The 27,220-nt window shown below is 44.0% G+C and overlaps 1 pseudogene across 1 annotated transcript; it reads left to right on the top strand.

Moving 5' to 3' along the window:
- The first annotated feature begins 1,965 nt into the window (after positions 1 to 1,965).
- LOC124007001 lies at positions 1,966 to 26,036 on the top strand (annotated as a pseudogene). Its single transcript, XR_006833856.1, has 15 exons — positions 1,966 to 2,340; positions 2,722 to 3,131; positions 14,157 to 14,354; positions 14,800 to 14,866; positions 15,809 to 15,973; positions 16,540 to 16,601; positions 17,394 to 17,474; positions 17,579 to 17,647; positions 17,764 to 17,884; positions 18,049 to 18,205; positions 18,566 to 18,707; positions 18,910 to 19,080; positions 20,336 to 20,515; positions 20,744 to 20,918; positions 21,313 to 26,036. The product of XR_006833856.1 is annotated as a dihydropyrimidinase-related protein 2-like (transcript).
- Positions 26,037 to 27,220: the final 1,184 nt, after the last annotated feature.

Below are 27,220 nucleotides of genomic sequence, written 5' to 3'. Positions count from 1 at the left end.
GCCACTCTAAAATGTGCAGTTTTGTCACACAACACAATGGCACAGATGTCTCAAGTTTTGAAGGACCGTGCAATTGGTATGCTGACTGCAGGAATCTCCACCAGAGCTGTTGCCAGAGAGTTGAATGTTAATTTATCTACCATAAGCTGCCTCCAATATCATTTTAGAGACTTTTGCAGTACGTCCAACCGAACTAAAAACCGTAGACCACGTGTAACCACGCCAGACATCCGGCTTTTTCACCTACGGGATCATTCGAGACCAGCCACCTGGACAGCTGAAGAAACTGAGGAGTATTTATGTCTGTAATAAAGACCTTTTGTGGGAAAAAACTCTGATTTGCTGGAACTGGCTCCCAGTGGGTGGGCCCATGCTCTCCCAGGCCAACCCATGGCTGCGCCCCTGCCCAGTCATGTGAAATCTATAGATTAGGGCCTAATTCATTTGATTAGGGCCTAATTCATTTAAATTGACTGATTTCCTTATATGAACTGTAACTCAGTGAAATCTTGAAATTGTAGCATTATGCATTTATATTTTTGTTCGTTATATGTACATCCACCTCCATCTCCATTTTTTCTTTAGATAATATCAGTAAAAGCCTGTTGAGATATGAAGTGTTGTGTTTCTCTAGAAAACGACACACAGAGCTGGCCACCACCCTGTAACCCATGGTAACACCACAAGCTGCAATGGGAGGAGCTGGGGAACTTGCCGCCTCTGGATTGGCTGGAAGCAGGTGTTCTGAGGTTCCATATGGGGATTGTGTAGGAGGAGGAGATGGGATGGGGTAGGAGGAGGAATGGAGAGCAACATGATGTTTATTTGTGTGTGTGTGTGTGTCTGTTACCACAGAAAACAGTGATCATTGCTGTGCACTACCTGTTAATCCAGACACAGAAACACATTCTCTATCCATTGGGGGATGTTTAGATATGTGTTATCTGTGGCAGTGTAACAGAAGCGACAGTGTATAAAATATGGATTTTATGACTCCTTGAACACCATCTGTTTTCGTAATGCCAGGACCATACCAAACATATGCTGGTGGAATACCCAGAGGTCAGACATGGGGCCCCTTCAGTTTTTTGTCAAACTGCCCACTTTTCTCTCTTATTATCCAAGTCCCTCCCTCTTCCCTCTTTATTACAGAGTGTTGTACGTAAGTATGAAAGGCCACCACAGTGACAGGCTTCTCACTACTCACTACTCTTGATTGTTGGGTGTGGTTGTGTGGACATACTTTTATTGTTTGCATTTGGACATAGAAACTCCTCTTTGACATCCAATCATCCACTCCTCTCTTCCATTCTGCCCTTTCCTAGACAACCCTAATGCTCACCTAGACACGGGCCCCGATGTCCCCCCTGGAGAGCAGCCAGGCCAGTTTGTACTATGTTGTTATGGAAACTAGGCCTTGGCTCTGTCTGTCTTGACAGGAGAACAAAATGGCCTTGTGTCCTTCCAAGATGGGCAAACTGTGTTCTGACTCTGCTGAACGCTATTATCATGTGTGATACTGCCTGATCTAGCTTTTGTCTTAATGCTGTTACAAGAAACCATGTATATAACATGTTATGTAATCGAAAAAATACCATTTAATGTCATCAAATGTACAAGTATGCATAAATGCCCATGAGAACTTATGATCATCATGTAACTGAACATAGGCCTATACAATCTGCATTCATTTATATAAGAAATATCAGTGGACACTGATAACATAAAATAAAGTCTGATCTTGTGATACTGAGGAAAATATATAAAAGTTAAAACGCAATTCCTTTTCAGAATATAGTTGAGTCATGTTTTTTCCACGTGTGAGCAAGCGAGGAAGAATTCAGAACATGAACAACTGCTGCCAGAGCTCTCAGCGCCACTAGTGCAGAAGACTTGCCCAGTCACACATGTGGATTGGATGGTGCTGAAGGGACAGCGCCCTTCATTGTTGAGCGGTGTGTGACGTGGAAAAGTCAGAGGTGCTCTGACTGCCTTTTGACCCCATTCTGAAGATTCGAAGTTTTCAGTTGGCCACAATTTAACCCAGTAGTTACATTTATTGACGTAGTTTTCTCACTACCTCTCCGGTGCAAATCACATTAAGACCAGACCAGTGTATGAGGCTTTTGATTGACGTCATACCCCTCTAAGTAGTAGGCTACTCTTAATCGATTGGGGCAACAGATGAGCTACATTTGATTAAGAAAGCATTGTCTGTCCTATGCTAGTGAGTGCACTGTTCATTTTTGGGCATTACTTCCGGACAGACGGCTCTGATATCCTCCAGCTATATCTGAGCACCATTTACCAGACACTGTGGAGTTTGCTCGCATCTTAAAGGTAAATCTTCTCAGCATATCTCAACCTCATTCATTCATTGCGCATTGGGATGGGAATTAGGTTACTAGGCTGGGCAAGTTATTGGATCATTTATTCATGTTTTGCATTTAGGCTGTGTGTTATACAGTATTTTCTATCTACGTGAGAAAGCAATTATGTGAGTGCAAGAGATTACATTTGGTCTCAAAATCGTATGGGTATAGAAAATGATAGGATATAGTGAACATTTGGTGCATCTCTGTGTAATTGCTTGAGATGAGCTAAAAAAATACTTGGACTTGCATTAGCAAATAATTAGCTATTTTCGATTTTACAGATAAAATAATGTCGCACATTTCCTATTAAATTATGATGTATGATATTCTTCCCTTTCGCACTGAGGACAGAAACAGTATTTTCATCCATCGCTGATACCGTTCAGGGACGACCACCTGCGCTATCAACCAGCAAGGCGGTGGCTGTCCAAGCTTAGGGTTCGCAATTCGCAAGCAGCGCTACAAAGGATCAGAACTCATCAACCCCGCTGTGCAATCATGTCGACTACCGGGGAAGTCCCTGCCTTCTTCAAGAACATGGGCTCGGGTAGCCCCATGCCACGGCAGAAATTCTGTGGCATGTTCTGTCCAGTTGAAGGTTCTGGCGACAGCAAGACGTTGGATTTCCAGTCACTGCCGGGGGGCAGTAGAAGGAGTGACGGACAGGTCATTGACAGGCAGACGGACATCTCCCAGCCAAGGGTCGAGATACGGGAGAGCAGAGGAAAATCAGCTCTGCAGAACCTGGATGACAGGGTAAGAGCTACAGATTTTTGTGCTTTGTCACCCTGGATGAAATTAAATAAAATACATGTATTTCTTTCTTTCTTCTATATATGTCTGTCTGTCTGGCTCCCACAGATAAAGCAGAAATAAATCGACACAGTCATGCAGAAAGGAGTTCACTGGGATCTCTAGAAACTTCCCAATCGTTACAAAAAATGTCAAGTCGCTTTCCAAACCATTTAGCTATTGCCTTTACTCAATCAATCAATGCCAGGGCAATTAATTATGCCGACCTCTTGAATTACTGCGTTTCGAAACGTGACAACCATTATTCTAAATTAGGAAAAATTGACACAAAACTGGTTAATAAAACATTTATATTACACCAAATTGCAGATACAAAATATACACTTACAAAAATACATCTCCCAGTGTGAATAAGCCTCAACATGTTTACTGCTCATTTTAAAATCAATTCTAGACTAATAGAAATATTCAGACAGCAGAGTAAAAACGACCAAAATATTATATTATTTATATTTTTACCATCATCAATTACAATCGATCAGGGAATTATTTTAACCTAATAATTGAAAGACAGAACAATGGGCCTGTCTACAAAATGGGTGAAACAGCGCCGCGCATGGTCAACTGGTATAGTTTATACATTTCGCCAGTTCCAAACGAGACCTGGTCCCTGCAGATTTACATTTACATTTAAGTCATTTAGCAGACGCTCTTATCCAGAGCGACTTACAAATTGGATGGTATAGCTGCCACATTTCGCCTGGTCCACACGTAAATCTGGTACCTTCAGTATCGGCACCCTCTCCGGGTATTTTGTAGGATACTGGGTTGCAACATTTTTTAATTTTACCTTTATTTAACCAGGCAAGTCAGTTAAGAACATTCTTATTTTCAATGACGGCCTAGGAACAGTGGCAGTTCAGAACGATTTGTACCTTGTCAGCTCGGGGGTTTGAACTCGCAACCTTCCGGTTGCTAGTCCAACGCTCTAACCACTAGGCTACGCTGTATAAACTGCCAGTTGCATAAAATGACTTGGTTATTTAGCCATTACCTACCAGGCCTAGAGGATAAGGTTTCATAGGCTATTTAATGTTATTGAGGTATGGATCATTGACTATAGGGAAGGCAAATCCAGAGCAAGGATAGCACACAGTGATCCTTCAAATCACCTTTAAACAGACGGGACATTATCAGGTGAAGTTTGCTTACATTCCCCATCAGGCTCTGTGATGGGCCATAACTTCCTGTGCTAATGCTGTGGAGTAGCCATCAGAGGGAGTAGTTCCTGTTGTGAGCTGGCCGAGACTGATGTTCCATAGGGTCCCTCTGCAATGGGTGTAGGCTATAGCTCGGTGGGGGGAAAAAAGCTAATGTACGTAAGCACACACCTCTGACAGATCATCTACTACTATAATACTCTCTGCAAATATCCTCTGATTTATATTCCATTTCTTGAGTAGTCTAATGTACTAATTTCTCACAATCGGATACTTTTCCATACATTTATATAATGTTTTATATACCTTAGAAGTATTTTTGAAATATTTAACCAGGCAAGTCGATGGCATAGGAACAGTGGGTTACCTGCCTTGTTTAGGGGCAGAACAACATATTTTTACTTTGTCAGCTCGGGGATTCGATGTAGCATCCTTTCGGGTTACTGACCCAACGCGCTAACCACTAGGATACCTGCCACCCCAGTATATCTCCTCGTATTTTTTGATCTATGCTTTTTGTGTGGTTATGATGACGTTCTTACGCCAGATTCTTCAACGATGACATGAAATTATATCCAGGACAGGCAGTAGTGGTGTAGCTAGCTGGAGCCTACTACTGTACTGGAAACGGCATAGTGCCTGACTTCTCAATGGATCAGGGCGGGGTTCTGCGCATGCACGTTGGGCTTCGTCCAGAGTATATGTCCCTCCCTCCCTCTGTGTCTGAGTCGGTCTGGCAAGGTTTGGTGCATCGGCGGAGAACAGGAGAGAAGACGTGATCTGGAGCTGCGATTCTTTTCCGAGATTCTGCGAGCGGTGGCCTCCCCCTTTAGGACGCACGACTCCTTTTGGAATTGTACCCACTCTTTGCTGCTATTTTTTTTCCTGCCGATTCCACACCGGCCTTATCCACCCGGCGCGCCTCAGTATTCTGAACATCCATTCAATTGATAGCGGTCCACTAAGTGCAGCAAGAACAGAACAGCGAAGATGTCTGGGCAAGGCTATCAGGGCAAGAAGAACATTCCCCGCATTACAGTGAGTTAGGAAAATATGTATTCATTCCATCGAACGAAATGAACATTGTGCATGTAACTAATTAACCTACAACATTCGCCACTCACCATTGGTGAAATTAGGCATGTGGTCCGTAGTTGAATGCTCTCTCCGGTGGACCTACAGCTCAGAGGTGAAGGACCTGTTCGCATCAGCTGTGAAATCATTTCTGCACGAGCTCTTGGCTATAGGCCTTTAATAAGGTGCCTATAAATAAAATCGGGTCCACACACGTGATCCTTCAGAGCATCTATTTCAAGGAATTATTTCAATTGTCTTTATTTGACAACATGTAAGCCTGTGGTTGACTGTCCACGTTTGAATAAGCTATATCACATGGCTATTGTGAAACTATCCTTGAAATGTTGTCCGCGAATCATTTTCACGCATAAAAGGCAGTAAGCGCACTGCTGAGGTTTCGCGGTCGCGCGTTATTACATTTCCACGCCGATGTTCTTTGTTAGGGAACGGTGTCTGGCCGGTTATCACCGCAAGCCAACGAGTGGAGCAAATGCAATAGTTTTCTCGCAACCGCCCATCCGCTGCAATGTCGGGTTCGCTTTTCTGCACAATGCAAACTCGGTTAATTCGGTGAAATGTTTTATTTAAAGTCGGGGTTAGGGAATGCAGGCCGTTATTGTTGACGGATTTTGTGTGGTTTAGGTGAGGCAGCCTTGTCTTTTCCCCCAGGTTATTCCCGGGAGCCGGGAGAAATCATGGCGAAGAGAGAATGGCGGTAGGCCTATAGGATAATGGAAAGAGAAGAAGAATGGGAGAGGGGCGGCAGTAGCTCCAATTTCCTCCCTCGTCTCTTAGCTTTCACAGTAATGAAGGGAAAGGGGCAAAAACTATAGACTACTGTCTTTCCATATTGATTACACTGAACTGGATCATTAATAGGTTTTCGTCTCTACTAAACTATACTGGTCTGTCTATGAACTCCTCATGGTCACAATAAACTACTGACCCTCATGGTTCCCCACTGCAATGGTTCCCCACCCCACTGCAATGAACCCATACCTGAATACACCCGTATAAAAGAGATGTGGGCCCACATGTCATAAAACCTACCCTTTCATCGAAAATATGACCTAAAGAAAGATATTTAACAGTCTAAGCTTTTGGGGGTAGAGTGCCTCTCCTCATTGTGTGTGCATGAGCTTTGGTGTGGACAAAGAAAACACGTTGAAAGGGGCTTTGGCTGGCATCCTGGTGGGTTACTCCAGCAAGCTGTCAGGCTGGCTGAGTCTGACACAACTGGAGCAGGTTTGCCCTAAACCCCTGCCATATCCTACACCCTGCTTATGTGGATACTGCATTACTCAGTGAAGGGAACAGGCCAGGCCTAACTCACTAATGATCTATTCACACATGCACACGCACAGTGTTGTATAACTAACCTTGTGGGGGGACACAATTCAGTCCCATTCAAAATCCTATTTTCCCTAAGTCCTAACCCGTACTCTTACCCTAACCTTTTCCCGAGAACCTAACCTTAACCCTAACCCTAGCTCCCAACCCTAACCATAAAACTAACACCAATCCTAAATTGAATTATAATTCATTCTAACTTTCACCCCAAACCCCCTAGAAAATAGCATTTGATATTGTGGGGACTAGCAACATGTCCCGAGTTGGTCAAATTGTTGTTTGTTTACTATTCTTGTGGGGACTCCTGGTCCCTACAAGTATAATTAAACACGTCCACACACACACACACACACACACACACACACACACACACACACAGCCGCAGTGTGTGTTACTGTGCCACACCCCTGTGGCAGGGAGCAGTGAACACACTGTGTGTTGTCTGTCTGTCTTAGAGACAGCCTCAGTCACACACAATTATGGAACCACACAATCCCCTTATAATCCAACAATCTGCTGCTTATCCAGGTCGTCCCTGTCCTTGTTTATTTCATTAATTTACCCATAACATAGCCATCGGTCCCAGGACCAGTGGCCAGGGCGTGTCACTGGGTCTAATTGACTGTCATATGAACTGTTTCAAGGTAGATTGATGACCATGTGTATGAATGTGTTTGCTTTTGTATATCAGCTGTGTGCACAGTCAAAGAGAAGCTCTTTCATTCATTCTCATCTTCTTGCTCCGGGCTCTGTCTTCATCCAGTTCTGGAGTAGACTCCAAGATGAGCCTAACTGTTAAAGTGTTAAATCAGAGGAGTAGGAGCCATAGTAGCCCCAACAGTGATCAAACTAACTCTAAACGGATATAGAATGTACACTCTGGACCAGGGAACGAGACAGAGTAAGAACAAAGTAGGGTAAATCTAACGTACTAAACAATTCGCTGTAAAACCAAACACACAGATACACACAAAGGATGGATGCTACTTTCTGTATTGCAAGTTAATACACACACACACACACACACACACACACACACACACACACACACACACACACACACACACACACACACACACACACACACACACACACACACACACACACACACACACACACACACACACACACACACACACACACACACACACACACACACACACAGAGATTGGAAAGTCAAAGGCCTAACAAAGGACAGCAGGCAGGCTGCAGTATGAGGCTGTCGTCATCAGCTGTAGTGGTCAGCTGCAGACTGCAGAGAGAGGCAGACTGGGGAACAGCACACATCAGGGCCTCATAAAATATGAATCTCATCCTAAAATCACCACCTGGGACTGCCTTCAAAAGATGACTCGTTCAATTCCTCCATGAATAAGATTATTTTAATTTACAGTCAGATACACTCAACTTTACAGTTGAAAAAGAAGGAAACATAAATAGATTTTTAGATGTATTTTAATTCAAGAGTAGGACTGAAAGGGCTCCTGTATAAAGATGATGGACTTTATTGCAGGATTGACATGTCATGAATACTTTTACTGAGAGAGGTCTTCTTGTGGTTCCCAGGCTCTGGGGTCAAGAGTTCAGGAGTCAGTGCAGGCCGCCGTGGATGCCTTTTTACCCAGAAGGCCCTGTCTCTTCCTGTTATATCAGTCTCTCTTACTAAAGACAGTCCAGCCTGGCACTGCTCATCTCCAGCCCGCCATTTTCCTACAGTAATCCCACAATGCACTGTGGCCCGGGGCATTCCATGTTCACACATTACACAAAGCACACTCTTGGTTCTAAGGGCCACCGGCCAACTGCCATATATGCTGGAAGATATAATCCAGGATATCCCCATTCATAAACCCTCCAGTGTGAGGTAGCATGTATTTATGTCCACTTCACCAGCTGGGCACAGGAAGATAGGGGAAGGAAAGCAACTGGGATGCACGCATACCTCAGCCTTATGGTGCCCCAGTGCAACCTGGGATTGCTTCCTGACAAGCAATGTTTCCTTTTTCTTTAAGAGGATCCGGCGGCCGCTACACAGTACTTCTTTAGTCAGATTGTTGGCTCCACAAAATCCATACTTCTAAATCAGAGCGTCTGTGCGGTGAGAGTACAGGAACAGTCATAGTCTACGTGTCTTAAACCAGACAGCCACCCATCAGCAATTCCAGGTCCAAGAGACAGAGCTGACGGGGTCTGAGGGCGGTGTTCAGGTCTCCCCTCCACTGGAAACAAACTATTGGATCAGTGGCTGTGATTTAGATGAGTCGGCATGCTTGATGCTTCTCCACCCCAGCTGTAGCACATGTTTCCTGGGAGTTTTCCGCTGGGAGAGAACAACACATGCTGTTGCCTGGTTACCTAATTCGACAGCATTAGTCTTCGATCTAGGAAGGCTGCTCAGGCCCAGTAGATTAACATCTTTGCCTAATGGTTTAAATGTTCAAATTTGCTGATACAGCTTTATTTAGGCATCAGTATAGTTTTAATCCAAACCCTCTATCACATGATACACAGGATTGATCTTCCACACACTGTGGAAAGAGGACTGATCAATGCTACCTCACTCAGTCTATCTCTCTGATATACAGTAAGTCTAACCAATCCAGGCTCTAGTCTGCTGCTGGGCTTGTTATTGGTTCAGATCTAATTTTGACCATAGGGACATTTTGAAAACTTGATTCTACACTTAAATCTCAATTGAATCAGTTATTATTTAGGTATTTTTGTTGACAAAGATGTATGGGTTGTATTAGTTGGTCAGAGATGATTAATGAACATTGACCAACAACCATAGGCATATTATTTGTCTAAGTTGAGTTGATCATTTTTTGTTGTTGAAACCCTGTCCACATCCTTTTTGTGTTTGGCTGGAACTTGTTCTTATCCAGGGAAGGTCACTGTCATGTTTGGCTCAGGTCCAGTAAAATCAAAAAGAGATGCTCTCCCACAGCATGATGCTGATGGCCGTCACAGGCCAAGTAAATGGGGACTTTCTCTGACCTGCAAATGCATCTTCAAATATATAGCACCAGTGAAACATTTTGACACACCTACTCATTCCAGGGTTTTTCTTTATTTTGACTATTTTCTATATAGTATGGTAGTAGTGAAGACATCAAAACTGTGAAATAACACATATGGAATCATGTAGTAACCAACAGTGTTAAATGAATAAAAATATATTTTATATTTGAGATTCTTCAAAGTAGCCACCCTTTGCCTTGATGACAGCTTTGCACACTCTTGGCATTCTCCCAACCAGCTTCATGAGGTTTTCACCTGGAATGCATTTCAATTAACAGGTGTGCCTTGTTAAAAGTTAATTTGTGGAATTTCTTTCCTTAATACGTTTGAACCAATCAGTTGTGTTGTGACAAGGTAGGGGTGGTATACAGAAGATATCCCTATTTGGTAAAATACCAAGTGCATATTATGGCAAGAACAGCTCAAGTAAGCAAAGAGAAACGACAGTCCATCATTACTTTAAGACATGAAGGTAAGTAAATCCAGAAAATGTCAAGATGTTTGACATTTTCTTCCATGTGCAGTCACAAAAACCTTGAAGCGCTATGATGAAACTGGCTCTCATGAGGACCTCCACAGAAAAGGAAGACCCAGAGTTACCTCTGCTGCAGAGGATAAGTTCATTAGAGTTAACTGCACCCCAGATTGCAACCCAAATATATGCTTCACAGAGTTCAAGTAACAGATCACGCCTCTTCAACTGTTCAGAGGATACTGCCTGAATCGCCTTCATGGTTGAATTTCTTCAAAAAACCTCAACTGAAGGACACCAATAATAATAAGAGACTTGCTTGGACCAAGAAACATGAACAATGGACATTAGACCGGTGGAAATCTGTCCTTTGGTCTGATGAGTTCATAGTTGAGATTTTTGGTTCCAACCGCCATGTCTTTGTGAGACGCAGAGTAGGTGAACGGAAGATCTCTGCATGCGTAGTTCCCACCGTGAAGCATGAAGGAGGAGGTATGATGCTGTGGGGGTGCTTTGCGTCTGACACTGTCAGTGATTTATTTAGAATTTAAAGGCACACTTAACCAGCATTGCTACCAGAGCATTCTGCAGCAATACGCCATCCCATCTGGTTTGCGCTTAGTGGGACTATCATTTGTTTTTAAAAAGGACAATGACCCAACACACCTCCAGGCTGCGTACGGGCTATTTGACCCAGAAGGAGAGTGATGGGGTGCTGCATCAGATGACCTGGCCTCCACAATCACCCGACCTCAAACCAATTGAGATGGTTTGGGATGAGTTGGACCGCAAAGTGAAGGAAAAGCAGCCGACAAGTGCTCAGCATATGTGGGAAATCCCTCGAGACTGTTGGAAAAGCATTCCAGGTGAAACTGGTTGAGAGAATATCAAACGTGTGCAAATCTGTCATCAAGGCAAATGGTGGCTACTTTGAAGAATCTAAAATAGAAACTATATTTTTATTTTGTTACACTTTTTTGGTTACTTCATGATTCCATTCGTGTTATTTCATTGTTTTGATATCTTCTCTATTTGTCGAAAATGTCAAAAATAGTAAAAATAAAGAAAAACCCTTGAATGAGTAGGTGTTTCCAAACTTTTGACTGGTACTGTATATATATTTTTTTATACCTCCAGAGATCCTACAATTCAGAATCGAATGGCTAAATAATACATTTTATGACCATCTTAAAACAATTCCATATGTTAGCTTAGTAGATATTGCGATCTAAGGGCTTAAACCTACAAGGGTTAAACACAATGAACGGCTAAATAGGATGAAATAAGAAGAAACATGGAATAGGCATATGTAACAGTATTAACTTTAGACCGTCCCCTCGCCCATACCCGGGCGCGAACCAGGGACCCTCTGCACACATCAACAACAGTCACCCACGAAGCATCGTTACCCATCGCTCCACAAAAGCTGCGGGGAGGGGAACTACTACTTCAAGGTCTCAGAGCAAGTGACATCACCGATTGAAACGCTATTTAGCGCGCCCTACCGTTAACTAGCTAGCTATTTCACATCCGTTACACATACACATTTATATATGGAAATACTCCACAGCAGATTGAATTTGAAAGCACTTGACTGTTGTTATCTTGGGACCACATTTTTCCTGTAACTTTCCTTGCCATTTTTGGTCAAGTATGAGTATCTAAAACTGAATGTATTGTTGTTATATCATGATGTCTGTCTTACACATATTTGTAAGAGTGTGTATGAATGGATTTCAGTAAAGACTTCCAGTTTACACGTCTAATGGCACGACAGAAAATGATGTAATGACAGTCAAACACATGACTCAGTTGTTCAGTGAATAGTTGCCAAAACAGGATGGAGTCTCGCCAGGCCCTGCAGCACAGCATTCTGCTCCACATAGATGTGAGAATAGACTGGGTTCATCACTCCTGTCACATGAGTCATCAAAAATGGCAACTGCTTATATGCATGTGCCAAGACCTGACATAGTCACCTCTAACAAGACATTCATTGGGGGTTTGTTTGAAAGAGAGCGTGTTTCTGTGTATGTGTCTGTGTTTTATAAAATGCTTTTTAGCTGGCAGGGAACAAGTAACCACCTTTATTGGGGAAAATATACCAAAGGATGTCAATGTCACAGAGAGGGGTTTTCTATTCTTTAGCCCAAATACATTTTGGGGCGAGGTATTGTTTCCCTTTGGAAAGCAGTTCTGATTGGGGCCAGGGTTTTCTAGCAGGGAAACACACTAGCTGCTGAAACTCAAACAGAGCAGCCTTTGTTTGTGGAGGATGCTAAAGGGCTCATGACCAGAATGGTGCCACTCCCCTTTTGGAGAAGAGCCCATCACCACTGGGGCAACACAGGGGGGGGTCAGGTCCCCCCCTCTCTAAGTCTCACACAGAGACAAGTGGCCTGGAGACAGAGGCGTGGATGATTGATTACCAGGTCTGCATCCTGATTGCTCCCTTATTATGCCCATTATTCTGTCAGCCAGTGAGGATGCCGGAGGGGCGCGTCCTCAGGCGGGCTTTGCTGCTTGCCAATGTATCATCAGTGCACTCCTCACAATAATTTGGAACCATGTTGGTATCAGCCTAGCTAGTAAATTATCCATTAGAAGATGTATATTCCAGATTTTGTTCCTGGACATGTTGTATCCAGCTGTCTGTAATAAGCACACTGTAGTTCTGCTTCTGCATTCACTTTGTCCCTGTATTAGGATGTGCATGAAGCATTGCTCACACAGTCTCTCTTTAAGACTCTGTAAAAGCTGCTGCTGAGCTCCGATCCACAACCTGCTGTGTATCTGTCTTTTGTTCCTATTTAACTCCTGCTTCCTCTCTCCTATCTCTCTCTCCCAAACACATACTTTCTGTCCCTTACTCTGTTTCACACACACACTGTAATGGTTGAACGAGCTTCACCCAAGATCTGGTGCTGATTCATATCTGTGCATTGAACTAAAATATTAATTCTTACAGCTCTGCTCTGCTCGCTCTCTCTCTCTCTCTCTCTCTCTCTCTCTCTCTCTCTCTCTCTCTCTCTCTCTCTCTCTCTCTCTCTCTCTCTCTCTCTCTCTCTCTCTCTTATAACAAAAGCCTAGATCATTGTGGGAGGACACGTGGTTCCTTATCAACACAGAACTCACTTGGACAAAGCCTAATATAAGTGTGACGCAACAGAGCAAAACAAGGCAGAACGTCAGATAATGCTGTGACAGTGACACATGTTGTTACACTGCCCAATATGTCAGAGAGGTAGCCATCTGCATCTTTTGGCCATGGTGTGGGTGACAGATGTAGGATCTTACATTTGAAAAACATTATCCTGCAGTTACAGTAAATGTGAATTATTATGTAGATTCTAATTCATGGACATTTTTATAGGGTCGTGATACATATTTCTTAAGGGAATATCGTGTCTGAAATTTCAATGTGGAAATCACAAACTTTCAGAAGCTTTTTTTTAAACCTCAAATGCGCTACGTTCTCCTGCAACAGGATAAACAAATGAAGTGTTGTGCAGGTGAATGTGGAAATCACAAACTTTCAGAAGCTTTTTTTTAAACCTCAAATGCGCTACGTTCTCCTGCAACAGGATAAACAAATGAAGATCCTATATTTTGATGTAATATGTTAATAGCACAGTGCTAGCCGATGCTTCCTGTAAAGAAAGTGGCTTGTACTGCGGTGGTGCCAAATACAATACTCACCCTTATATAAGCTCATTTTAAATGGTCACACAAAGTCTCAGGCCATTCCGTGTGTGTTACATTCTGGTGTTCTGGCATTAAAGCCTTTTCCTGAAAGAACACTTACTTCACTGTGTCAATTCTGTGAGAATGAAGAGGAAATGGATGTGTTTACTAACTAATAGTTATATTATCTTGATTATCTTCTAGAGCGATCGTCTCCTGATCAAAGGGGCGAAGATCGTGAACGATGACCAGTCCTTCTGTGCTGACATCTACATGGAGGATGGCCAGATCAAGTGAGTTTCACAACGACACCTCCTGAGGTTCACTGGCTCTGCCTCCGAGAGGTTAACTATCTCTGAACCATCTTTATTATTCATTACACCTAACAATGGTCGTTGTTCGGTTTTACCGAGTAGTTTACAGAGTAAGTGCAGTCATAATGATAACTCGTATTATAACTATCTATCTCTCTTTCTGTTCTCTCTCTCTCTCTCTCTCTCTCTCATCGGCTTGCTGGTTATGCTCTCTCTCTCTCTCAGTCTCTCTCTCACTACCTCTCCCTCTCTTGAGAAGCTCTCCAGCTCCTCTATGGCTCTCCCATCAAATCTCTGAAATTTATTTATATAGCTTCAGACAAATTCTCAAAGTGCTGTACAGAAAACTTGAAACAATGTGCCCGGTGGGGTGAAGATCATCGAAAGCCCAAAACCTAGGAAGAAACCTAGCATGGCCAGTTATGCCAGGGGAGATTATAACGAACATGACCAAGATGTTCAAATGTTCATAAATGACCAGCGGTCAAATTCCAGAAACTGCCCGACCGGGAGCATGACCTCAGTGGGCTCAGGTCCTCCGAGACTTCTACCAGGGCACCCAAGATGCCGCCCTGGCAGGGGGCACCACCATGATCCTCAGTAGGTGTACACTACCACCTACACCCTCCAGGTCTCTTTTCCCTCTCTTGAGAAGCATTGGGAGGGTGCAGTGATAAAAAATCAAACTGAGCTCGATCTATCCTAATAGGGACATGGTCCTAGGGCCAAGCAACAGGTGAAAACTGAACGCAAAATCAGATGGCCAAATCAAAGGGAGAGTTATCTAGATGAACAAACATAGGCAGCGCCAAGTCCTGAACCCATAAAGACCCATCCGTTACAGAGTGTTAGGCTTGCGTGGCCACCAGGTGCTGCTGAGTGCGGTGAAAAGAAGATGAGGGAGACATTCAAAACCATTTGCAAGTCGTCTTTCCACTCTCCTCATAATTGCTCAGCAATAGCGTGGCCTGTCTGAAGCATTCCTAGAGTTTAGATGCCTCAGCACCATGCCATCTGTTCAGGTCCCCTTCCCTCCTCAGCAGTCACACAGACTCCTGGAGTGTTAGATAGCTTTGTCCTATCATGCAGAATGCGGGCTCCTGCTGACAGCACTGCAAAGTCCACAGAACCAGCTATGTAAAATGGTTCACACACCTCACAGCCCTACAGTTGCTGTACAGTACATCCTGATGGAGAACAAAAAAATGACGCAAGACCCAGATATAGCCGTTTAATCTGAGCTACTTGGCAAGGCTTGGGCCTGCAGGGTAGCCTAGTGGTTAGAGTGTTGGACTAGCAACCGGAAGGTTGCAAGTTCAAATCCCCGAGCTAACAAGGTACAAATCTGTCATTTTGCCCCTGAACAGGCAGTTAACCCACTGTTCCTAGGCCGTCATTGAAAATAAGAATTTGTTCTTAACTGACTTGCCTAGTTAAATATAGGTGAAATAAAATCAATTATAGTTGAAAGCACCCCTAACATTACAAAGGAATATTTTAGGACCAATTCGCTAACTAATTGTATGTGTCTGTGTCCACTAGTTGACCACGTGGTCCCGGAACCCGGGGCCAGCCTGCTGTCAGCCTTTGAGCAGTGGCGTGAGTGGGCGGACAGCAAGTCCTGTTGTGACTACTCCCTGCATGTGGACATCACTGAGTGGCACAAGGGAGTTCAGGAGGAGATGGAGGCCCTCGTCAAGGACCACGGTATTGCCACACCCAGTACATATGACATCCTATAGTAGGTTAAGATTAGTTGTGTTTTCTCTTTGTGTATGGTTGTTACATTTCCCAAAGATTGGTTTAAACATGTACATTTGTTCAGCCTAGTTTCAGTCTGTTTCTTCTACAACCGTTATTGGTGTCTTTGTCTCTCTTTGTTTCTCTTTCTCACTTCCTGTACCTTCCTCTGACATGCCCTCTCTTTCCTCCGGTGTCAACTCTTTCCCACTCCCTGTACCTTCCTCTGACACGCCCTCTCTTTTCTTAGGTGTCAACTCTTTCCCACTCCCTGTACCTTCCTCTGACACGCCCTCTCTTTCCTCCGGTGTCAACTCTTTCCCACTTCCTGTACCTTCCTCTGACACGCCTCTCATTCCTCAGGTGTCAACTCTTTCCCACTTCCTGTACCATCCTCTGACACGCCTCTCTTTCCTCAGGTGTCAACTCTTTCCCACTCCCTATACCTTCCTCTGACACCCCCTCTCTTTCCTCAGGTGTCAACTCTTTCCCACTTCCTGTACCTTCCTCTGACACGCCCTCTCTTTCCTCAGGTGTCAACTCTTTCCTTGTCTATCTGGCTTATAAGGATGTTTTCCAGCTTACTGACTCTCAGGTAGGACTTCCTTTATCACACTTTAGCTTTTTCGACGTTGGCTCCCTGTTTGCTTCACTGGAAACACACAACGATCGCTACCATCACAAAGATCATTAACGGTTATAATAACCTTTAAGGATATAGTATGAAAGGAATTCAATTGATTTCGCACCTCATTAACCATACTATTAAACGGTATGTGGCAAAATGAAACTGAATGCTTAATAAATTACACTGTATGACATCATATACTCTAGCGCTTAAATCCAGCAGCTTCCCATGGCCTGCTCTGGCTGAGGGCTGAGTTGATGGTGGATGGGGAGGCTGATGCAATAAATGTCTGTGTGGGTCCCCAGAGGGTGTAAAGGATGACAAAACAATGCACCAGTCCATGTGTCTGTCTCTGGTAAAAACAGATTCATCTCGGACGCGAGGCTCATTTGAAAACAGCCTGTGTTGGTCTTTGCAGCTGCCTGAGGAATGCATGGAGGCTGCCCAGGCCAGAGCATTATGCTCTAATTTGTGCAGGTCTCCCAAGGAAAACGATGATAGCTCTTTATTTCATTTCTGGCTGTTGGGAAACGATGACTCATACTAGACTCATACATCAGTCATACATCAGTAACTGGTTTTACCACTGATGCATCTGTGAGTGTATGAGTTTTACATACTGTGTGTGTGAAATTGGCATTATAAGTATATGCTCAATTAACTTTACAAAACCATGACAAGATGCCAAGTTTGTCTGTGTGTCTGTTCTTTGATCCATCTGTGGTTGTCTCATGATGCTGACATGGTTCTTTTCTGCAGGTCTATGAGGTGTTCAGTGTGATCCGGGATCTGGGTGCCATCGCTCAGGTCCATGCTGAGAACGGAGACATCGTGGCTGAGGTAAGACCTGGGGCTAACAATACACCATTTACTGGACTATAAAACCCCATTTACTACACCTAACACCGGACAATTTTAAAATATGCCTGTTATTTTCCGTTCAGGAGCAGCGTCGTATTCTGGAGCAGGGCATCACTGGACCTGAGGGACACGTCTTGAGCCGTCCTGAAGAGGTAGGATGCATCAGCATTTTACTTCCTACCCCTTTCTGTTTTTATCTTCCCTTTTTGTTTCCCAAATGTGTCCTTGCAAGGTCACCTTGACCTCTGAACCCTGGTGTCTATTTCAGGTGGAGGCGGAGGCTGTCAACCGCTCTGTGACAGTAGCCAATCAGACTAATTGTCCCCTCTACATCACCAAGGTGATGAGCAAGAGTGCTGCTGATGTCATCGCTCAGGCCAGGAAGAAGGGTGAGACACTGAGACACTAGGATGTTTGCTAGCATACAAACATACAGAAAGATGAAGGGAAGATGCACACATGTGAACCAAAAGAAGGGAGAGGCACCATATTGTTTGCGTCAATAACATCATTTAAATCTGTAATCACATCATGTTTCTGATTGGCCTTGGAGGCACTGTTGTGTACGGGGAGCCAATCACTGCCAGCCTGGGCACAGATGGCTCACACTATTGGAGCAAGAACTGGGCCAAGGCCGCAGCCTTCATCACATCCCCGCCCCTCAGCCCAGACCCGACCACGCCCGACTATCTCAGCTCCCTGCTCTCCTGGTGAGAGCACTAACTCAATTCCTTGACACTACCAAGCCTGTGTCTTCTGTCTGGGTTGTCCGTTACGTCTTACATTGATTGTTTAAAAAAATCTCAGACGAGGCCTTTTGCCTCTTGCCAAGCCGTCATTGTAAATAACAATGTGTTCTTAGTTGACGTGCCTGGTTGAATAAAGGTTCAATAAAAACTAAACTGGATTGGACAGGACAAATACCCATATTCATGATGTAAAGTGTTATCATGGTAACAATATCAAGTAGGACAATCATCCCAATCTGACCCCAGGTGTCACAGTCTGTTTTGCTCTCCTCAATGTCTCCTCTCCCATCCTAATCTCTTTCACTGTGCCCTCCTCTCCAGTGGGGACCTGCAGGTGACTGGCAGTGCCCACTGCACCTTCAGCACTGCCCAGCGCGCCGTGGGCAAAGACGACTTCACCCTCATCCCTGAGGGTACCAACGGCACTGAGGAGAGAATGTCCCTCATCTGGGACAAGTGTGTGGTGAGAGATGAATACATACTATATACTATACAATACAGTCACATATTCTCACATACGGTACTTAGAGTGGAACATACTGACATGTAGATATAGTGTACAGTATGTGTATTTGTATTTGTACACATTTTTACCTTACACACTCACATGTCCTAACAACACAAAGTTAACCGCCATGGTCTCTGTTTTCACCTGGCCCATCCAGGTGACAGGTAAAATGGATGAGAACCAGTTTGTGGCGGTCACCAGCACCAACGCGGCTAAGATCTTCAACCTTTACCCCCGTAAGGGCCGCATCGCTGTGGGCTCTGACGCCGACCTGGTCCTCTGGGACCCAGATGTCATCAAGATCATCTCAGCCAAGAGCCACAACTCGGTCAGCCAGTCACACACTATGCACAAATACTGTACAGTCAGAAAGGCACAATCTACTGTATATCCAGCCATATGGTATTACATGTTACCACAGATTGATCTTTGGGAAAATGCCCCAAAATAAATTGTTCATCTTTAAACATTGAAGTGAACATAATAGGTTAAATTGTAATAGTTCTATGAAACGACTCTCCATATTGGTCTTTTTATGGTCATCTTACTCCTGACCACGTATGATTGGTTGGGTTCCCCAGCACTAGGGCGTGGGCCTTATGTTGACTCAGGGGAGTGATGTCATCCTCAAACTCTGCCAGAGTACTGAAACATCTCATTTCTGATTGTTAGCAGGAAAGTCACACTGTGTGTGTGTGTGTGTGTGTGTGTGTGTGTGTGTGTGTGTGTGTGTGTGTGTGTGTGTGTGTGTGTGTGTGTGTGTGTGTGTGTGTGTGTGTGTGTGTGTGTGTGTGTGTGTGTGTGTGTGTGTGTGTGTGTGTGTGTGTGTGTGTGTGTGTGTGTGCCTGTGTGTGTGTGTGTGTGTGTGCCTGTGTGTGTGTCTGTCTGTATGTGCCAGTCTGTATGCATATGTGTTTTTGATATCTAATTGCTCTAGCTCTCTATGTTCTATGGTTTATTTCTTTCTGTTTGGTCAGGAAATAGACTAATTTAAATGTGGAAAATTGGTCATTCAGAGAGAGTGGTGTGTTCATCCGTGTGAGGTGGGATGTCCAGCCTCCGTGTGACCTCATGCTGTTTCTAAGCCCTGTGAAGCCCACCAGTTTGCCTAGTCAGCCAGTAGCTTTTAGGAGGTCACACTGGTCACACTGGTCACACTGGTCACACTGCTGCTCCACTGCACACACCCTGTTGTAAACTGCCTTGTAACACTCTGCTCCTCGCTGCCTGACTTAATCAATGGTCTGTTGTCTGGAGAGACTCAAATCTCACCAGCACATCAATGATGCTCTCTCCAGAAGGGTTTTCAATTGCCATTTATCTAACCATTGAAAAACACATAGGGAACTGTTAATGATTTGAACATTGGCCCACTATAAAACAACTGCTCCACTGGTACACTAGTACCACACTAGTACCACACTAGTACCACACTAGTACCACACTAGTACCACACTAGTACTGAACGCCAATCAACTCGCACAAATCATAAGAGGCTGATTGATATATGGAAATATTGGTCAGATTGAAAAAATGATATACTATATTTCCTCTCCTCCTTTCTCCCCCTATCGCTCTTCCAGAATGTGGAGTATAACATATTTGAGGGCGTGGAGGTGCGTGGCGCGCCCCTGGTGGTGATCAGCCAGGGTAAATTGGTCCTGGAGGAGGGGAACCTCCACACCACTGAGGGGTGCGGCCGCTTCGTGGGCCGGAAGCCCTTCTCCGACTACGTCTACAAGAGGATAAGGGCTCGCAGCAGGGTACAGCACTGTTATGGAATTGTGTCATTCTGGGCTGTGTTGTGCATTTCTGTCTTTTATTACCAGCTTGAGTGTTACTGATGTAACTAGGGGAGTGGGTTACAGTCTTTGTTGATACCCTGTATTATGTTACGTTGTTTGCTGACAAGCTGGATGTTGCATTCCACTATCAGTAGGTTTAGGTTGTTTGATCTTGACTCTTTATTCTGCCTCTTCCCGGTTTTCCAGCTGGCTGAGCTGAGGGGAGTTCCCCGAGGCCTCTATGACGGGCCTGTCTGTGAGGTGTCACTCACACCCAAAACTATGACTCCTGCCTCTTCTGCCAAGACCTCTCCAGCCAAGCAGGCAGCAGCTGGTGCTCAGCCTGTCCGCAACCTGCACCAGTCAGGGTTCAGCCTATCTGGTGAGGAACACTTGGGTGGATCAATCTCATTAGAGATACAGTATCTGTCATTATTTCTCAATCAATCAAACATCTTTGTGAAGCCATTTTGATGTCAGCAAAGTGCTTATACAGAAACCCAGCCTAAAACCCCAAACAGTACAAGCATGGTGAAAGAAACCTAGAGAGGAACCAGGCTCTGAGGGGCAGCCAGTCCTCTTCTGGCTGTGCCGGGTGGAGATTATAAGAGTACATTGCCATTAAGGCCAGATCGTTCTTCAAGATGTCCAAACGTTCATAGATGACCAGCAGTGTCATATAATAGTTGCGCACTATTATAGCTTTGATGATAAACTTTTTCATAACAATGAAAATCCAGTGATATTGACATCCTCCTCCTCTTCTGTATTTGTAGGTGCTCAAGTTGATGACAACCTTCCTCGACGTAACACCCAGCGCATTGTGGCGCCACCCGGTGGCAGGGCCAACATCACCAACCTGGGTTAACAACTCAACTCCTATTGGCCACCAGGGGAAATGAGAGCTTGAGGGGAGGGGCATCAGGGACTAGGGGGCCATTCCACCAGGAGGCAAACCCTCTAGCTACAGTGCCTGACCAATTCTCCCCTCCTCAATCTCTCAACCCCTCTCACGCTCCCTACATCTTTCCCCGACTCTTTCCCCCCCAACCCCCAAACGCCCCACCCTAGAGGAGACACATAAAAATGGAAAAACAACACTCCTAATATGAGCACTTTGGACTGTATTATTTCGTGTTTTATACTGTACTTTCTACCTGCCATGTATCATTCAGTTTAGTTTTTTATTTTCATGTTCTAATAGAGGGCTGAAGTGAGACTAGACTGAGCAGTTTTAACACGGCCAGAAGGTCAAGACGGTGCTTGTTGCATTTGCATAGATTCCGTCCCTCTTTTCTAATTTTGGATGTATGGTGAATGAAGTATGGAGACACAAGGGCAGCATGTTGTACTTGTGTTTTACCTTCAGATAATAGACGGGTTGGTTGTTTAGTAACAAAACCGACGTGTGTGCAACTATTAGGCAAAACAGACAGTGTTGGCTTCAACTATTGACAACATGTAAACTCTATTTAGTCTCCAAATGTTTATTGAAAACATATAAATATGTTTGCACAATGAGCATTTGTCTCTCAAAATACATTGTTCCAGTTGTAAGGTTAGCTAGCTAGCGAATTTGAGCCATATTAGCATAGACATGACATCAGTCAAAGCACCTTGAAACAAGACATGGTATCAATATCAAGATTCAACGAGCTGAAACGAGCCACCTACAATTCCCTACATGGCAGCTTCCTGTCATTGTTGCTCGCTATTGGTCCGTTCAGAATCATAACAACGCACGCCTTCCGGGCCACATTGATGCGGGCGCATAACTTTCGTTACGTTGTCGGCCAACCCGTCTATGGGCACATTAGATTAGTTGCGCTAAAATTGTGTAGTGAACATGGAGATGCTAATATGCCTTCCTCAATTGATATGTTCACTGTCTGTCTCTGCTTTGTCTTTGTTCTCTACTGTTTATACAGCTTCGCCCTCAGATCAGTTCAGCACTGGCTATGATCAACGCCATTTATTGACTTGTTGCTATAAGGAAAATGATTATGAGACTGTAAAACCGTCCATTGTTATCGTTTGAAAATCACTGCACGCTGGTAGTAAGCTGTCCTCATCCCCAGGCTACGCGATGATACATGAGATTAGTATAAGTCAAACCACTGTAGTGTTGAAAACCTAGGAGGAACTTGTCACTGGTGCTCACCTCATGTCATCCCACCCGTAGCTTTGTTAGATTATAGATGAAATGGAAAAAAAACATGCCCCATATTTGAAAGCTGCTTGTGAAGCGGGGAAAGTCCAGTATAGTAGGAGAAGGAGTTGGCGGGCGTTGGATAGAACGCTGTCTCCCAGGGAGAGGCCATTATGGAACTTCCATGAGAGGAGATGTGACTCAAAGTTAGGATGTTGGGAGGAGTGTAGCCGGGTGGAAGGGAAGGAAGAAAGATGTTAGTGAGAATACTAGGGAATGCCCAATTTCTCATCGCCTCATTCAATTCAGCCTCTTAGCAAGATGGTGCCACACTCCTTGTACTCAGCTACGCTGTAGTACAGTATGTGTCCACTGCCCATATACCTGGCTCGAAGGGTATTGTGACCACTCACTGTTATGGGATCTTTAAGATCCATAGACCATTTAATTGACAGTGTTGCAGGTAATCACATGTATTGGTCACATACACATATTTAGCAGATGTTATTGCGGGTGTAGTGAAATGCTTGTAAGATAGCATCCTCCCACTGTTCTAGAATGTCCCAGTACCAACCAGTGCATTTAGAAGACTCACGGTCTTTTCTATTCATTCACTCCATTTCCCTTTTAACTCTTTATGTGCCTGAACCCATAGAATTTGTACTGATAGTTTGATTTGTTATTATTCTTATTGTGGTAAGAGAAGGATGTAAGATAAAAATGTAAAATAGCCAGTGTTAACCGATACAAAGGTGCCAGATTTTGTTCTTTGGTATTCCACTGGTAGTGCTCCTGTAAAAAAAAATCTATGCTTAATATGTTGAAAATGTTTTAATGTTTTAGGGTTTTTAACCGTACTTGTTTCTGCTATTTAGTGTCATTCTGTACTTAGTGGCCTAAGGCTGAACACTATTCATTTGAGCTTGAAAGTAGACATGGAGTATTGTATTTCTAACTAGTATGCAGTGTTATGTTGTGAGGGTCTGGGCACACACACACACACACACACACACACACACACACACACACACACACACACACACACACACACACACACACACACACACACACACACACACACACACACACACACACACACACACACACACACACACACACACACACACACACACACACACACACACACACACACACAGACACACACACACAGACACAGACACACACACAGGTCTCAGTGCACCACTCCTTTGGGCCCAGACCTGGAGTGACAGTAATGGTCCTTCACTCTCACTCGTTTTGCACGGTCTGGTTTTCATTAAGGCAAAGCAGTCCTCCAGCTGTTTTTCTTCCTTCACTCGCATGTCGGTGAGATCTTGGCCTAAAAGTTGCCATTCTGCAGTCTTCGCCTTTTCCTCTTCATGACTTAATACAGAGCAAAACACTCACTCACACTGTTATGCACACACAGACACACACACTGTTATGCACACACAGACACACACACTGTTATGCACACACAGACACACACTTGCACGCATGCACTCACGGAACAAGTGGTGGCTGTATGTCCTTCCAGCACATTGGAACTTTGGTTTTCATGGCCGTGTTAAGGTCTCGTAGGAAGCTCTTAAAAGGTAGTCTCTTTCAGGGTAGTAACAGTATCTGTGTTTATGGAATCCATAGCAGGGAAATGAAATGTTGACACTTCAGTGTCTACAGGGAATGAGATGAGACAGGGATGAGAGGGAAGGTGGTGTTGAGCTGTCTGCTTGTTCGTGTTCAATCACTCAGGTGGCAGCGTTCAGGCCACTCCTGTGCTTATACTCCAACAAAACTGTCAAATCTCCCATGTGAGATGAGGGCTTGGACAAGTCTTCGTCCTCACATGTGTAGAGTACATGGCTGAGCAAACCATCTCTTTAGTCTACATTTACCTCCTCTCTTCTTCTGTCATTCTCATTGAGATATTATGGTCATCATGATTATGATTTTGATTATTATTATCATGATTATTGTTGTCATTATTATTTTTACTATGATCACTAACAATATTTAAAATCGTTGATTCTCCAGTGGTTGTTCTCGATCCAATGAAAAACCCTATCCGGTGTATTGGCATCTTTTCAGCATGAGTCTCCTAGTTGCTTGCTTAGTGTTGGAATGCATATCTCTCAAACAGAGGTTGACGCAGGGTTAAAATTATTAATCCCTCTATTCCCATAGACTGGACTTTTTTTTCACTCTGATTTGGGGGAGGGGGGGGAGAGGGGGCTGCCGAAGCACAAATACATTTTGGCAGCCAGACGTACATGAGTCCTCCTGAGACTAAAAGTATGTCTTCGCTTGTTTCCACCCCGCTCTTCCTCTCTCTCTGGCTCTTCCATTGTTGCCACATTGCCTTGACCATGAGGCCCTCCAGGCCTCACTTTTTGTTTGTCATGGCAACGCTTGTCAGATCGTAAGTTACCCATAGCAACCCGTCCAGACCCGGTGCTATTAGAATAACATAGTGCCCGTGGCAGACTAGCTGTATGGAAGCCATGCAGACTATAGAACTCCCTCCTCTCTCTCTCACACACACACACATACACACACTCTCACACTTGTTTTCTTCTCTACCCTTCTTTTCTAAAATGAACCGTTGCTGCAGACTTCACCCAGTTTCAGTGTGTCACCATTTGTATATAAGCTTATGGCTAGTTGGGTGGGATCAACATGCTTCTTCTGACCCATGATTCGTGGGCCCTGAATTGTGTCATTGAGAGGGCGCCACAAGCTTCACATGATAGCAATTACCCAGAACTCCTCTACAAGGCCACATATATCTACCCTCTAGGCCCACACTGGTTGAATCCACATTGTTTCTATGTAATTTCAATAAAATGATCCTGAACCAACGTGGAATAGATGTTTGTGCCCAGTGGGTACCATGCACCCAGCGCTGTCTGCAGCTGTGGTGGAGCACAATGCCTAAAGCATTGACTCAGATATTATAAACCAGCTGCCAACGCCGGCCTCGCCATCGTGTCACCTCCATATACACACACACACACACACACACATGAAAGCATACACATAGACACACACAATCCTCCTTCTTGCTCTGTCAGCTTGGATATTTTTCTATGCTACGCTAATATGTGATGTAAGCGAAACGCAGATTGAGAGAAGAGCTTTAGGTTTGAGGTTGCTAATGCTGTTAAAATCCCACCCGCACCCCTGTCCTCCCCCCTCCACCTAACCCCTTCCCATTGTGAAAGTAACTGTGTGATGGTGTTTGTCTTGATGGCTGTGGGGTTTTGAGGATGCTTGCTCTCTATGGAAAGTGTCAAATCCCATGGATGGTGATGTAAAAACAATGATTTCAAAGAATTAAAGGATAAAACAAAACTAAGCTCAGACTCTGGCATTTTGTGTGTGTGATAGTGAATGTTGTCTTTTGACCTTAGGAGGTAGAATGGGTTCCCTCCATCCTCTCCTCACCTGTGATAATATCAGTTTGTTTAATGGTCACATCACATGGCCACTGATCATGTTTCATAGGAACATTTGATTTGGCAGTGTTTAAGTTTAGCCCTAGTGCTCTGTGTTAAGGTTACTGAGAATATCAAAATTTTTTGAGTAGGAAATATAGATACATATGAATATTAAGGCTAGACATACAAATCAGTCAAACAATTCCACTCTAAATTACATACAGAACAATTACTGAATTGTCAATACTCTTCAATGGTGCCTCTACTTATTCCGCTCATGTACTGTAGGCTACTGTACAACTCTTGAAATCTTCACAGGAACAACGGGCAGCTCAGTCCTGTGAGCGCAAGTACACTCTCATGACACAAGATGGCAGTATGTCCCCTAGTCTGTTTACAGGAGTAAACGGAGACAGCAACATACATCTCTGGACAGCAGTGAAATAAAGAGATAGAGGGGCAAGAATAAGTGTACCTAGGGTAAAGTATTACGTTGGAGCCATTTTTGAAGGAAAGGAAATGTGTTGAAATGATGTTTATGTTTACAGAAACCCTTTTTGATGTGTTTATTGTGACACCTGTGGTGGTCTGTATTGCACCAGCAGAGATTAGCATTAAAGGTTTTAATGGTACCTTTGCGCCAGTCAGCAATTAATAGCTAAACTGTCTGTGATAGATGCTAAGTAGAGATAGACACAGTTGAAAACTGTAGGCCTATATCTATCGTGTTGTTTTGTGTCTTAGCGTATCATTTCATTTAGCATTTTTGCTGGATAATTTAGGAGTTTACCCTTTCCATAGGGTTTCCAAACCACGGGACTGTGTGAGTATTAACTAATGCGCATTGTCTCACTTCAAATGGCATCATTCCTAGTACGCGAGGCTCGTCCCTCAACCGACCTGTCTTGTTTCCACTAGTTACCACAGCCACAAAGTCCAAATTGGCTCTGTATTGTGAAAATTCATGAACAAAAATGTGCTTTCTGGTCTTAATTTAAGGTTTGGAATAGGCATACGTTTCGCAGCGTGGGTAGGTTTAAAATTGGATTCAAGTTTTACAGTTCATCAAGGGGATAGGAAGCGGGCTCTCAAGGACAA

Source organism: Oncorhynchus gorbuscha, linkage group LG20 (assembly GCF_021184085.1).
Source record: "Oncorhynchus gorbuscha isolate QuinsamMale2020 ecotype Even-year linkage group LG20, OgorEven_v1.0, whole genome shotgun sequence".
NCBI lineage: Eukaryota > Metazoa > Chordata > Actinopteri > Salmoniformes > Salmonidae > Oncorhynchus > Oncorhynchus gorbuscha.
Note: the sequence above shows the minus strand (reverse complement) of the source record. Positions and strands in the feature narration are given on the sequence as shown.